Source organism: Centroberyx affinis, unplaced genomic scaffold (assembly GCF_046629955.1).
Source record: "Centroberyx affinis isolate AG114_WGS23_722 - 3 ecotype Tasmania unplaced genomic scaffold, CSIRO-AGI_Caff_v1 ptg002767l_1, whole genome shotgun sequence".
NCBI lineage: Eukaryota > Metazoa > Chordata > Actinopteri > Beryciformes > Berycidae > Centroberyx > Centroberyx affinis.
In genome coordinates this window covers 130,644-145,000 of record NW_027280927.1, presented here as the reverse complement: position 1 = coordinate 145,000, position 14,357 = coordinate 130,644, and the positions used below count along the sequence as shown (strand labels likewise).

Sequence of the window (14,357 nt, the reverse complement as noted above, 5' to 3'; positions counted from 1 at the left end):
CGCGCGCGCGGGGCCCCCGGCAGGACGGAGGACGTCTCGCGGTCCAGAAGCCGCGTGATGTACGGGGGGGGGGGAGGAAGCGCGCGGTATCGATCCCGCTCACACACACACACACACACACACACACACACATACACACACACACACACACACCACACACCACACACTCTGTGGCTATTCCCATCAGCGTTTCAGGGCCTTTCGCGCGTCGATTAATTACCACCGCAGCGGCTATCTTTCAGCCCGCGGTTGTAGTCGAGATAGAGGTGAGCGTCACACTGGAGTGTTAGAAGGGAAAAGCAGAAAAAAAAACTAAACTGATTTAAAGGGAATCAGCACTTGTTGCTATGGTCAGCTCTTTGTGGGAGTAAGAGTTGAGTTAATGATGCTCTGCAATGCTCTTTAATGTCATATTTTGGACTAATAAATCGCAAGAGGTTAAGAGATTAGATTGGCACTTTGTTGGAGGTTGAGTAATGTCTATTTTAGATGCAAGTAATTGGCAAACTAATACTGAAGTTACAAAAAAAGAGAAAGAAATGTGCTTCTTGCTCATAATTTCAAAATGTATTTTTATATAAAGGCCTGGAACAATACTCTGATTGGCTGAAGGGCTGTCTATTAAAGTGATATTAAGTAATCTATGACTTACTGTATATTGGACCAGTAGGAACTGATAGAATGACCCCCCCCCCCCCCACCCCCCACCCCCCACAAACACACACCCACCCTTGAACTACGGTGGCCAGTAATGGACACAAAATCAAACAAAGTGTCTTGAAACTCCAGTGGGCGGGGAGCTTTTGTTCCAAGACAGAACAGCTTTGAAAGGCAGAAATCTCAGCAGCTGGCCAAGTAATCATTGAGTCATTGGTATTGATCATCAACCCTGTCAACCCTCTGCAAATACTGTATATTATGGGCTATTAAAAACCTTACTTATTTACCCTTTAAATTAATTCCCTATAAAGTATAAATATACTGCTCTCAGGCAGCCGTATGGTCACCATTAGAGTGATAATGCGAGGGACTCAGCCAGGTATGAGGCATTCTTCAAAGTAAACAAAGAAAACAAGAGAAAATCACGAATTAGCTCTGTGGTTGCCATATGTGTTGGCATAACAACCAATAAAGCATTTTTAGCTTCACGGGAGTTATCAGCCAGGTCGGAATACATCAAATTGCTTAGCTGAAACTGCATGATGTACAAATTAATCTAAATTAATGCACTAGCAAGATCATTCAATTTAAGAAATAAACCAACATACAGTATAATCAATAGCTGAATAAATGAGCAAATTTACATTCACAGCCATACCTCGATTACTGGAGTAATCAGCTTACAGCAATATTTTGATCACAGCGTTTACATGGCTCAAAGTACGTGATTTCTCTAATAGCCGGTTTAGATGGATTCATTAATGCTCGCCACTCCGCTGCACTGAGCCATGCTGTTTCCTTTGGAAATACAATATCCAAGTTACTGCGTCTGGTGGCCTTTGACACACAAGCAAAAACAAACTAAATCTGACTAAGGCATTTACACGGATCAATAAACAGAGGTGGTAGAAGTACACAAATTCCCTACTCGAGTAAAAGTGCAAATACTTAAAAATATACTCTGGTAGAAGTTGAAGTACCATTTCAAATCCTTTACTCAAGTCAAAGTATAAAAGTACATGGACTTAAATTTACTTAAAGTATAAAAGTAAAAGTCGTTCTCTAAAAAAGTCATTTCTAATGTTCTAAACTGGTTTTCTGTTGAGCGTTCCTCTGAATCCCAGATGAGAAAGAGTCTGCAGCTCAGATCACAAACCCGAACCCTAGCGGCTGAATTCACTAACGTTAATTCTCTCTCTCTTGTTGCTTCTCTCTCTCTCCCTTTACCTCAATTTTGGTGTCGCTTTGCTGAACAAGCAGCCAATCACATCTGGCTCTTGATCAGCTGCTTCCGGGATGGAAGCCTTCTGATGCTGAAAATATTCTTTTTTTTTTTTTTTTAGAAAATCAGTTGATGATTTCCCGAGAGTAACGAGTCTGTTTTGAAACTGTAGTGAGTAGAAAGTACAGATTTTTCTTTTGAAATGTAGTGAGTAAAAGTAAAAAGGCTTCAGTGAAAGAAAAACTTGAGTAAAGTACAGATACTTCAAAATCTTACTTAAGTACAGTAATGAAGTATTTTTATTTTGTTACATCCCAACTCTGCCAATAAGTGAGCGCGTCATGCACACTAATAAACCGATCATGGTCTATGGCAATTCCCTGATTACTCAAGAGGTCATGTAAACAGTAAAGTGTGATTTTCTTAATTGGATAAAGGCCGTTATTGTATTGTGAGAAACCCAATTAATAGAATTATTTGACACATGTTTACCCTTAGTCTGAGTTCTTTCAGTTTTTTACATCTGGACATGAGTGCAAATGTAACCGGACAGAGAACAATGTCCCGGAAGCAGTAAACGTCTAACAGCATGGAGAGTGTGTAGAGTGTTTGTTACACTGTTTTGCAACTGTAAGCAGTGCAAAGTACTGAGACCAGATGGAAGTTTGAGTTTTACATCACATCCTTAAGGAGAGAAATCCATCTGTGACTGAATCATGTAAACGGGGGCTTTCCCTTTTATCACATTACTAGAGAGCATGTAAACGCATCAAATCGAATTATTGCCGTAACCTGATTATTCTAAATGATTGGGTTATTAGTGAGCATGGAAACGTGCTCAGTGGGAAGACTGAGCAGAAATCTAGATGTGCTAACTGGGTTCTGCTGACTGTGATTATGACCTTACACAGATTAAGATAATCAGATAAATAATCAGATAATAATCAGATTAATCAGGTTAAGATCGAGTTATTAGTGTGCATGTAAGGTATTCATGTACCAATAGAGATCTGATGTAACTCTCCTCAGTGCTTTTTAAGCTCAGTGCCTCTGTAGAGGAAAGTGGGGCGGGTGGGATTGGGCTGTCACTGGGTTCACAGAGTCTGCTCCCTGTTTGGCTGAATTGGGACAAACAGATTGGTCAGGAGGGAGACCGCCTCGCCACACAGACCTGAACCCGTCTACATCAGGCCTGAACCCGTCTACATCAGACCTGAACCCGTCTACATCACCCAGACACATCCTGGACGGCTGACCCCACCGGCCTTGAAAAATGAGGTTTCAAATTGTCTTCAAAATGGCAATCACTGCTCATGATACCGGTTGTTTCATAACAGCACTGAAGCCTGATGTGACACTGTAACGAGGACGCTGTTAACCCCCCCAACACACACACACACACACACACACACTCTGCAGCCACAACCGTCACACCTGCTCAAATCTGCTGCTGTACTACCCTAGGCTTGGACGATATCCAAAATGTAATATCGCAATGTATTGTATTTATTTTATTTCTTCTAAATTACATCAAATTTTTAGGCTATTAATAATAATAGTCTAGAAATGGCACAAATGAGCAAATTATACCAAATTAAACCATTTGGTATAATTTGCTAATTTCTGCCATTTCCAGGAAAATGGGCTGATTATGGAAAAGAACCCACTTGAAGTAAGTGACAAATTTTTCACTACAACTATGATTATTTTTGTTTTTTAGGGTTAGGGTTATCCTATACCACTAGCGGATTATTCATAGTATTCCCATGATGTCACATGGGGTGTTGGGGTATTCAATACCGTGGAAAATATTGCGATATTCAAAAAATATTGCGATATTTGATGTTATCGAATATCGACCCAAGCCTAGTATGGCCTAAATGTATGTGTGGAAAAAGTAACTTTTCCAGTGCATATCACGTAGCGAGGAATATTATTATTATTATTTAATCTGCAGTGTCGGTTCAATTTGGCGACGGCCACAACGTATTTGGCTTTGCATCAGAGGGGCATCAGCCTCTGCATCATCCACTCAAATCGTTTAATAGCATACATCTTGTTGGGTTTTATTCCCTACATAATCTATGGAGAGTGATAATCTGTTCAGTGGAAATCAAAAGTCTACTCAGCCTTTCAGATGCTCTAGTTTTCATTGCCTTAAAGGCCTGAAATGAAAACCCATTAAATCAGATGCTATTCACTTTAATTTGGTGTTGACTTTTCAGTGGCATACAGTGTGTGCATGTTTCTCATCCTTAATTCCATAGTGATAAAATCAGATTAAGATAAGATTTATCAGGATGGGATTTGGAGTGGTGACAAAAGTGGCGTTTCCATCAAGCTATTTTATGCGAAAATTGAAGCTTCCAATGGGAATAAGATGAATGGAAACACCAAATTTGGAAAAAAAAATCCCCAAATATCGCAAAAAAGTTTTTATGTTCGCTTGAGGTGGATTTCGATAAAGAGGTTATTCAAAAAACAACGTATTTTGCAAATTAATAATGATGCAGAGTTACCTTAACCCTGTATTCTGCACAGCTGGCAGCTTGTCCAGTCTGCCGCGATGCATTCCTCTGGCAGAACCGGCCCGATAATCCTGCATCAGATCAAACGTTGTTCTGGATCCTAAAATGTTGCACCCAAAGGCTCTCAGTCTGTAAAATGTCTTTGCCTCCCAGAACTGTTTTGTGCATCTCTTTTCCCAGATATATGGCGACCATCGTTGAATAGGCTATAATATTTAGTCGACACCGCCGGGAAGAAAGATATACAGCCACCAGCAGATTACATGACAGAATAATTATTACTTCTCCTATGACAAGTAACTCTTGGAAAACTCATTGTGATCTTGTCTCACTCCACACACACACAAACCTACTTATTCGCTTAAAAGCCGTTGGGAACGCACCAGATTTTAAGATTGTCGACTTTTCAAAAGTTTGCATAGAATTTGCACAAAACCTGAATGGAAATGTAGCAATTGAAAGGCAGTTGCCGGATTCTCTTTGATTTGCATAGTGATTATGCACAGAGTTTCAGTGGTGGGAAAAAAAAAACAAGCCCACAAGGTTTTGTGAAGATTTAATGCCAATGAAGTCATCCCACACAAATTTAGGAGTCAAAATCAGAGTGGAAATCCAACAGATTAGTTTCCCCAGATGTTTTCTCACAGCACAGTCAAGTAAATTTGGCTTTGATTGCAACTTTGCGCAAGGAATCTGCAAGAATCTTGACAATTAAAAGCAACAAACCCCCCCCCCCCCCCCCAAAACCTCAAACTCCCTGCTAATCTGATCGTCTCATTCGTCCTAAATGTCAGCACTGATTTCTTCATACAAAGCACCGGCAGATCGGCAGTCCCATTAGCCTTGAAATTTAGAGCTATTAGATTTGTGCACTTAACAGCACTTTATTGATTTCAAGGCTCATTAAATGTGGCTTTTAAGCATTTGTAAATGTGAGAGGCTGGAGCTGGAGATGCTCTCTCACCATGTAGAGTTTCTCTGGTCCTTGCTGTACCGATGCCCCCCCCCTTTCAAACCCGGTCTAGCGAACCCTGAAATACACAGGTGGATTTGAACGGGTCGACAAGGTAAGGTGAGTCTGCAAAATGACTGGTGAAGATCAGGGTCAGACTCTCTGCTGTGCTTAGTGTGAGAGTTCGGTTAACTCGTGTCATGGGACTTCCTCGGCTCGTTTATCCGGCAAACGACTGCGGCGTTCGCTGCACACTACGCGAGGGTTAGGAAGCCAAGACACTGCAGTGGCAACAGCAGGGAGGATAATGTTACCTAACACACCTGACAACAACATTTAGCAGAAGAAAAAGGAGGCGGCTGCAAAGACGGCGAAGATAAATAACTTCTCTGCATGTTCAGCAATGTACATATTATGTCAAAAAAGGTTAGAGCCCCAAGGAAAACAAGGAAATCGAGGAAAAATCCACCACAAAACACAAAACCAGCTATTGGTGATGTACCTTGTATTTCTGGGTCCATTTAGTTGTTTGGTGTTTTTTTCTTCTTCCCGTGGAAAACCGGCCAATCGTAGACGAGGTGACCGGTCACCTCCAGATATTTCCAGCAGCTACAAAGGAGTTTGATATGAGAAAATGTTTCAGGATGTAAAACCTCAGTCCCTCAGAATCAGAGAGCGAGGGCTTCTTTCTAGAGCCGCCATTTTGCACCGAGAGACGTTCAACAATCATACAGGGAGAGATCCATCGTAGAAGAGGAGAGAGACCAGTTTCTCTACCCGCAGGAGCAGGAGAGAGACCGGAATGCAATGCAGCAGAGAGACAGGCTGGGTTTTTAGCAAGAGGATCAACTCTCACTCTCTTGTTCTTACTAGGCTTTTGCTATCACTGTCTCTCTCTCCACCTACATGTATAACTCACAGCTCAATGCAACAAGTTCACACCTGTTCTCTGGGGGTTGTCAGAAGGCATTCTGGGAAACATAGGAAATGACTAAGTGAAGTAGAAGCAGACGAGGCAACTGCTTAACAATAATCAGTTCGGACAGAGTAAAGAATTCAGACGCTGACAATTTAAACTTCTTCGGCCCAAGTTGCTCATCACCATCATCATTATTAAAAAAATCTAATATTCCCTTTATCCCCCATCCATATTTTATATTACAAACCAGAGACCATTGAGGAGCATTTCTGTTTCTACCTGATGGACAGTTTTCTTTTTTTGTTTTGTTTTGTTTTTCTTTCGTTGTGGGAATGATATGCTCATTTGAATCATCATGACAAATTCTTGCTATAATAGGCAATGGTATTTTTAGAATAAAATGAAAAGATTGAAAACAAAACAACTCGGGGGAACATGGAGGTTTTCAGATCTGTTGCTGTATGTTCCAACAACAACAACAACAAAAACATTATCCTTTATTTTCATGACTTGATCCATTTGGATCTCCCTGTCACTACCGTCTTTGTCTTTGATGTGATTGGTTACAAAACCAAATCCGCTTTCTGTCAGGCAGCAGCGTCAGTGTGATTCAGCTGTCACTGTGTTTGAGTCTCTGGTGAAGGACTCTTACCTTAGGTTAGGATTTGGACTTAATCTGAAGGTGGATCAAAAACCGAAGAGTTCAGGAAATGTCCCCGTGTCTGAATCGACCCGTTAGCAGAGAATACATCAGGTGAAGACATGCGGACAACATGCTGAGAGAGCGGAGAGACTGAGGCAGTGTTGCCTTCAGCTGGGATGACTGTCAAAGTCAATGTGGATGACATGGAGAGTTTATAAAGAGAGACGCAGCCCAGAAATGTATGATTATTTTATATTGTTTATAATATTGTATATTGTTTATGATTATGTTTTTATGATTATATGATTATGCTTCTAACCAGGGCACCATCGCAAATGAGACCTTGGTCTCAATGGGTCTTCCCTGTTTAAATAAAGGTAAAATAAATAAATAAATAAATAAGAAAGAAATGGCTGTTCGCCATAGATAATGGAAAAACTGCCCATCTATATCGCCCTGCAAGCATACAATTGTAACGTGACAGTAAGTGAATTGTACAAATTATTGAACTTAATAGACACCAACACCAACAACAACAATGCTAATAATAACGATATAATAAAATGTAATTGCTTAGAACTTTTTAAAACTGTGCTTCAAAGTGCTTCACAAGAATTAACAATCATACATAAAAGCCAATAGTAAAGATAATATATTAGATATTAGATAATGACAAGAATTAAAATGTATTCTAAAACAGTGACCCAGTGTATAGCAGCCAAAATATAAGTACAGCAGTATGAAGCTATGCACAATGTGTAACTTCTTATGTCCACATGGTGTTTTGGGACATGAAAACAAGGCAGTGTAGTCGTTCAGTAGTGACATGAAAGTGTGAAAGTGTTTATATTGTACGTTCCCCATGATTGATGCAAAACTGAGCTAAGGCTTAGAATGCTCCTGGGTTGGTCAAACATGTCTGAACCAACTTTTTAGTAAGTCGCTCAATGTTTAATCTTGAATCTACAATAACTGGTAAAGTCTTCGATACAGGCTTTATGAATGGAGTTAAAAGACCAAGAGACAACTGTATTTGTCCAGATATACAGCAGGTTCATAATGATAATAAGGATGTCTGCTTTGTCCAGCCGTGTAGTTTTGTAACTTATGCAGATCATGTATGAGCGTAGCAGTGAATAGAGATGGTTTGGCAACAAATAAGCTGCACTGAGCTTATGCTGACACAAACCACATTAATCACCGAGCAGAAGAAACATAATCACCGATAGAGACTGAAGATTGTTTGTCAGATAAGATGAGGAGCGGTCCAGGTCGGGACCGAGAGGCCAGGCAGATTTCTATCAATTAGGACAGTGTGATTATTCATGTCAGAGGTCAAGCAGCACTGGCACTGAGCGCTTACTGAGGAGTCTGGACTCATTAGGATGTCATCAGTGTTCCTGAGAGGGGCCGCTTCAGTATTTTGAAAGCCACACGGATTTTGTGTTGGAATGGGTTGTTTTTTTTTAATCCACCACCTCTTGGATTTGCTTTGGTGCCACGTTGTCCCAAATTTTGGAGATAAAAATTGACTTGCTAGGTCTATTAATTATGCATTCATTCATTTTCTCGACGCGCTTCATCATGTTCAGGTCGCAGCGGGCTGCAGCCTCTCAGCAGGCGCTGGGCGGGAGGGAAACACCCTGAAGAGGCGGCCCGTCCATCACAGTTCAGCACACTCAGATTGAATACTACAAGACAGTACAGTGATGTATAAAACAGCATGGGTACATCATACTTTATATATGCATGTTTACATACAGAGGGGGTAGAACAGGACACATATGACAGGACAGACTGGACATGAAGGAATATTAAGACAAACAAGACCAAACAGAAGCCGGTGTGGTGATGGGCTGCGCAATTTCTTCATGCTTAACTATTATTGTGTTAGTTTTGAGTATTAAGGACCAGTTGTGGAAAGAGGAGTCAGGACTGAAGTTATTGTAGATAGAGGGAGCAGGTTTACTGTTATTTTTAGAGGATGCTGTGAGTTTCTCCAGGTTTGAGCAAGTTGAGTCAGTGGTTTGTAGATAGTTTTTTTTCCTTTCTTTCCAATTCAGTAACATGGTCTTTTTGCCACTGGCTAATGATATTAACGTGAAGGGTTTGAGATGTTTGGGAGTTTGTAATGCGGTGATGTCACGGGGATGCCGAGGATCACAGATAGATGATCATTTATAGCTAATTCAGAGTCTGCAGTGCAGCTGACTGTGGGAGGAAGTCCAGGAGAATATGGCAACTCAGCACACAAAGGGCCGGGAATCGAACGCAGGGCCTTACTGTGAGACTTAGTTATTAGAGCCTGGGCCATAAGGTGGTGAACTGAAATAGATCAATTTATGATAACTATGGGACGATATACTTCTCTCACGATACGTTTGGATACGCAATATGGGGTTCAGGATTCGATACAACCACAAAAGTTCAGTGACAACAAAGTCTGACTGTGCAAAATTCTGTTTATTTCTGAGACACAAATCTTTCTAGCGATGCCATTGGCTGCTAGAATGTAAACAACAATTTAAAAATGTCATTACAAAGTGACAATAATATAATTTGAATGGGGAGCTTGTGAAACTGTGATGGTCAAGCGTCTCATTAGTGATTACTACAGCAGAATAACATGGAGCTGATATCACCATTCATTTTTCTGACCCATGATACGTATTGACATATTTTAGTATTGCAATATATTGAATTTCAATATATTGTCCTATCCCTAATTCATGATATTAGTTATTAATTGATTAATCCTTAATCGTTGTGGAGAAAGTTGATATTAAGGTTTGGGATATGTGGGTGCTGAACTTATTTCGGGTGGCATATCCACAATATTGAAGTTAAGAATCACCATACTCACCATACATACAGCTCATCGTAGAAAATTGCCCGGTGATTACACTGTGAAAATAACTATGCTTTCCTTCAAAATAACACTCCATTTTCAAAACTTCCTCCACCTCCTTGCATGCAAAAAGAACTTGTTGGACGTCTGAGTCAGGAACATCTCGAGACATGCCGCTATTTTAGGAAAATCCACCATGCTTCTTAATATTACTTCTTAATGATAGAGTCAGTCTGGGGTCAGAACACCGGCGTGAAGCTTTCGTATTATTATATTATATATACCTTCTGCAGGGACTTAATGCAACTCTGAGCTTTATTTTCCCCGCCATTCTACAAATAAACTCAGATACACAGTGATTAACAGCCAGACTCCGACACCCAGGCTTAATAACTGAGTCCTGTTTCATCCTGGACTCTACGCTCCGCTGTCTGCTGCTCCTCTGTGGCTAATGTCATGACTCGACTATATCTGTCTGAATGAAAAATGTATTTTCAAGTCTGCTGTAGGAGCATGTTATAGGATTTCAATGGACATGCCCAGGAATAATTCACAGACGTCAGCTCAGACAGTCAGAAATAATGATATCTACTGAAATACAACATGTTATTGCATTCAAATGTGTGTGTGTGTGTGTGTGTGTGTGTGTGTGTGTGCGGTGCATTTGCTCAGACAGAGTCACGAGTGTTTTTGATCGTCCTTTACCATCATTTTCCATTGAACAGCCATTTGATTGTGCCATACTCATGTTAGGTCATTCTCTCTCTCTCTACCTCTACTTCTGTTTTTTTCTCCATCTTTCTGTCTTTCTATTTCACACACACACACACACACACACAGTAGTGGTAGCAGTATCTCTCTGCAGAGCCTAGGCAAGGTCAGACGCTTACATAACTGTAGTATGTAATGGCAATCTCCAAATTTTCCTAATTAAATTAATGCCGTTCTCCTTGTAGAGCCCCCCCCACCCCACCCCCCCCACCCCCCATTCATTCCACCGTGCCAGCTCTTTGTTTTTGGACCTGAATAGCTAATCACAGTAATGACATTGGCTCTGCTGTCACGCAGCCACACAGTCGTCCTCTGTTTCCAGAAGGTCACTTCCTGTGCGGCGCGGCTCTTCGGGCTGCAGGTTGGCGGGCGGCGGGCGTTTCCCAGAGGGCCCGGCGGCGGCGCTCGGCACCGCTCGGCACCGCTCCTTCACCTCTCCTACCGCTTCCTCCTCCTCCTCCTCCGGCGGCGGCGGCGGCGGCCCCGCAGCTCAGCCGGGGCCGCGCTGCATGTGTAATCTTTAGATGTGATATGAAAGCTAACCTTCAAGCAGGGGGTTGAGTTGAAAGTGTGTAGCTGGCTTCTCCTCATCGACTCGCTCCTCCAGGATATGGAGCAGAGCGGGCCGCAAACAAAAAAGCAGCTCTTCTTGAGATCTCCTCGACCCCCGTGTGTTCTCTCTTATTGTCTGCCTGCTCTCTCTCGCTCTCTCTCTCTCTCTCTCTCTCTCTGTCTCTGTCTCTCTCTTGGCATGACTGTTAGGATACAATGTTGCCAAAGCAGTATAGAATCTTTATAGTCATACGGTGTGTCATACATTAAAATGCAAAAAAAGAAGCAAAGAAACAGAGAAAAAGAAACTTAAGATGCAATATTATAGATTTATACAAGCAGATCCACAGTGTGTGTTCAGTTCTCTGCTCTGAAGCACTGCAACACGGTTAAATTACCCAACACCGGGAGACTCTGTGGTCTGCTGTCTGTACATCTCCACGTTACAGACAGGATGTGATGCAACATCAGGCGCATTAAAGATCGATTTAGATCCATTTCTATACAGTGAGCAACTTTTGATTTTGTGCCTCTGTATGGGAAACAGTCAAAACGCCATCTAGAGGCCATCTGACAAAGCGCATCATCTCACTAAGTGTTACCTGACTGACTGACTGACTGACTGACTGACTGACTGACTGACTGACTGACTGACCTGAATTTGCCTCATGATGCCCTCTGCTACGCTGTGGGAAAAATAGCAAATAATACTGACAAAATGGTTAAAAAAAATATGTATATATATAAATATACATATATGTCATACGTACGTATACGTCAGAGTCATACATATTCACAGTCAATAGCTAATGAATGTCTTGAATGATGTAAAGCTGGTATATACAGGTATATTTCCCAGCTATAAACATGGTATCATCTTCCTTTCAGCTAGTTTGTGAGAATCAGACAGTAAAGAAAAACTCTTCTTTATGTTTTCATTGCTCTCTCTCTCTCTCTCTGTAAACTGCATAATACAGAGCGCATTTTCAAAAACAGCAAATTCAGTTATTTGACTCATCCAGAAGTCGAGCTTCCCACTGATTAGTGTACAAAGCCTGTTGTGACACCCACATTCCCTGAGACAAAAAACACCCAGCAGAGATAATACGTTCATAAACACACGACATGATGACTGTGCTCTCAGCATAATCACTCAAACACAAAAGAGCTGTCGCCGTATTACTAAAACAGCCGGCCTTGCTCTCTCTCTCTCTCTCTCTCTCTCCCTCTCTCAGTGTATTGTCTCTCTAACCTACAGTAAGTATCAGATTCAGAGTGGCTGGTGGTGTTACTATTGCTTGGAGGTGAAAGAGAGAGAGAGAGAGAGAGAGAAGGCATGGGGAGTTGGAGCGGTATGAAAGCAGAAACACGTGGGGGGAAAGGGAGAGCTCAGTTCAGAGGGAGAGAGACGCTGTTCATTTGGCTCAGTATTATCAGCTGAAACGACGCCCTGGGGATTGCTCTGCTCATGTGTGTGTGTGTGTGTGTGTGTGTGAGGGGGAGAGAGAGAGAGAGAGAGAGAGAGAGAGAGAGAGAGAGCGGGTAAGCGATGATTTTAAAGGCACATTATGTCGCGAGTGTATGGACGTCTTCTCTCTGCAGGAGGTTTTTTTTGTTTGGGAGAGAGCGAGTGCGTCACAACAGGCTTTACACACTCATCAGAGACGAGCTTTACTTAATATTTATAAGCCGAATAACCGCATAACAACCGGAATATATTTACCGCGTGCGTTTCCAATGTCAAGTCAGTCGCTCCGAGAGGCTTTGCATTAGTCATGCCTTGCGTTACCTAGGTGATTTTTTTTTTGCTTTTGACAGAGTTTTTATGTCATTATCATTCAAGGGTGTGAGGATACAGATCTGTTGATACAGCTCCATTAGTTGCAGTTAAGTGTCTGAATCAGCGGCATTGACAGCTAAGTGTTCGTTTACCTCGTCGGCCCGGAGTGAAGGCAGCTGTCAAATACAGTGTGGTAGTAAAATATAAATACATACATGCTATAAAAAAAACTGTTTCCTTGGTGCCATAAGAGGGAGTCAGTCATTATGTGGAATATTATATATATATATATGGATGTTAACAGCAGGGGAGGTGTTACAGGGAGTGATGGGTGTGACGGTGATGCAGGTATAGGAGGAGCAGCTGACAGATGTTATGGATTTTTCACACAACAGATACCAACATGTGTACTGACTGGAAGTAGTATACATATAGAAGAAGAAGTGAAATGATTGATTGATAGATTTGTACTACAATCATCCAAATCAAGCGTTACAAAGTATGTACATGTACATTATAAAGACAAAATGTTCAACTCTAATGTCATTTATATACATACCCATATATCCATATACAGAGACATACAGTATATATACTCTACGTACAATGACCGAAAAAGAGCAGAAGAAGAAAAGCTTACAGTGCCACTGTTCTTGTAATTCAAAAGCAAACTCAAATAGCTTGCCATTTATACCACATGATTCAGGAACCCCTTGGGCCAATCAGTAACAAGATTGAATCTTTTTTATTGACAATATAAAAAAAATATATGACATATATACATAAATAATGTATGCACAGCCTCGCCAGGAGGCATCATATCTTTGTACGATATTTGTCAAAAGGATAAAACACAATAAAGCCCAAGAGCTTATTTCCATTGTCGAACCGGCAGTGAAGCAGTTATGGCCTTTTGTTTGTTATGTAACCTTTAATTATAGCGCCCCCATCAGGCCAGTAAGCACACAGTACATACACTATATCATCCCTCCGAGTTTTGTCAAATAGGCCATTCCTGTTGTATAGGGAATGTAAATCTCTTATCGACCCAGCCCACACACACACACACACACACACACACACACACACACACACACACACACACACACACACACACACTCCCTGATTTCATTGCGTGGGGGGGTGGGGCAATAACAGGAACAAAATAAAGATTGTTAACTAGCTCCCTGGTTACCACAGGACTTGGCATATCAACCGATAAAACAAAGCTACATGTACATTATGGGAATTACCGGCCGCGGCGGAAAGCGTCTCCGACCAATCGGGTTGTTTGTTTGGCTCTGCCCGCTGTATAATGGATGATAAAGTCCAGCAGAGACTCGGTTCGACTACAGTTAGCGCAGCAGATGCTGGAGCAGCATGAGGACTTGGTAATGAAGAGGCGTTTACGTGGCCTGAATTAACCAGACGCTTTAGCTAACAATGCAGTCAAATCTACATTATTCATCTCATTTGGGCCCT

At 41.5% G+C, this 14,357-nt stretch overlaps 1 protein-coding gene across 1 annotated transcript in view; it reads left to right on the top strand.

Moving 5' to 3' along the window:
- The window catches only part of LOC139657863 (protein kinase C-binding protein NELL1-like), a 183,801-nt gene that overhangs the window by 44,454 nt on the left and 124,990 nt on the right, over positions 1–14,357 (top strand). The window lies entirely within an intron of this gene.